Below are 1,661 nucleotides of genomic sequence, written 5' to 3' on the forward strand. Positions count from 1 at the left end.
ATTTTAAGGCAATTACCTTACAGCACCTTCCGTGCAAAGCATTTCCACTTCAAACAGTTCCTTGATGTGAACAGTCTTTAACCTTTGGTAGATGATTGAGGGGATGAGTTAGAAGGGAGGGTGAACTAGCAGAGGGCACAATGGCAGCGGCATATGATAATATTTGGTCGTCCAATTTAAAGAAAGGACTGCTGTAGTTCTTTAAAGTTACCAAATTTACAGACTCCATTATTTGCGTTAACTTAAGTGAAAGCAAGTGCAGAAGGGCTGGGAGATTGGTAGTCTGGAGCAGTTGCACAGAACAGTGTGAAGGTCAAATCCCAGGTGTATACCACAGGCCTACACAATGCTGCGAGGCATTTGTACTTTTCTTCCCCTAAAGCGATCATTATCATGGAGGTTTGTAAAGTACTCCTAGGATGGCTTTAAGAAGACGCGGTGAAAGCATTTGGCTTACAAAAGTTGAGCTACATTAAACTCACTGTCTCCCCCTTACAACGTCTGACCCCTATGTCTGTGTCCATGCCCCTGTAATTGACCGACTCGTCTGAGACGAAGTCATTAGCATTAGTTAAAACAGCGACCTGTCTCCAAGACTTGCCTTCATCTCCTCACCACTAATTGGGTGGGTTTTGCTGACACCTTTGATTGCAGCGCTTTGAACTCAGAGACGAAAGAGATGGATGTGGTAAAGACATAGATGCAAAACAAATACACTTCTTTCCTTAATGTGGAAGTACCTTTTCTTCCTCTTCTTTCCTTCTTTCACTCATTCTCTGTGTATCAGAAAATTCTCAATTCGACGAAACTTTAAAAACTTGAGTAAATTTTGTGATGGCATTTTTACCTGATTTTGGGCTCATTTTGAACTCAAATATCTCCAATGCCAAAGTAGCATTTTGGGCTGGAACACATAATCTGACTAGCAAAATTGTGACCTACATGAGCACCTTCACAGCTTACCCCTTTCATTTGACTCCGTTTGGTATACGATTTTTCTCCTACTTGTTTCTTATACCCTTCTTTCTCTCTATTCCGTAGTTTGGCTGATAAGAATGTTTGACTAGTGGTAACTTGATCAGTTGGTTTTTAAAAAGGAGTAAAGATGTACTGATGGTGATTTTTGCAGTCCTCTCCAAGGCTTTCACACTGAGATAATTATTTCCGGAATGCAAAGGACACACAGAGGATCTGTGTGTACTCATGTTCCCTTTCCCTCTCCCTCAAAAGGTCTAAAGAGAAGTGTGCAGAAGAACAAAAGAAGTGAAGCACTTTGCAACTCTCATTTGCTTCCTGAATACCCTGGCCTTTGTATTAGAGCACTCATTCAATCGGCTGTCTCTCGGGCTTACTTAGGAAGGCTACAATTTGGCCAATCTGCACATACGTGGTAGTAGTAGCTGAGAGGAATATTTCCTTCCTCTACTTTTTTAATGAAAAAGCTTTCATGTGCAGTGGGCTCTCACTATTCATATCTCCTGCAAATTAACTGATTGTGACCTATTTTGTCTGCTCGATGAAAATTGTTGTCAACATTCGGTCAACCTTCAAATAGCACAATTTCAAGTCTCTTTTGTTTGAATTCTACGCAGTGATCAGAATTGCTTCTGTCCACCTTGCAACAATAGCACCAGTGTCTGGTGGAGAAAAGGCCAAATTTG

This window comes from Echinococcus granulosus (assembly GCF_000524195.1).
Source record: "Echinococcus granulosus chromosome Unknown EG_S00468, whole genome shotgun sequence".
Taxonomy (NCBI): Eukaryota; Metazoa; Platyhelminthes; class Cestoda; order Cyclophyllidea; family Taeniidae; genus Echinococcus; species Echinococcus granulosus.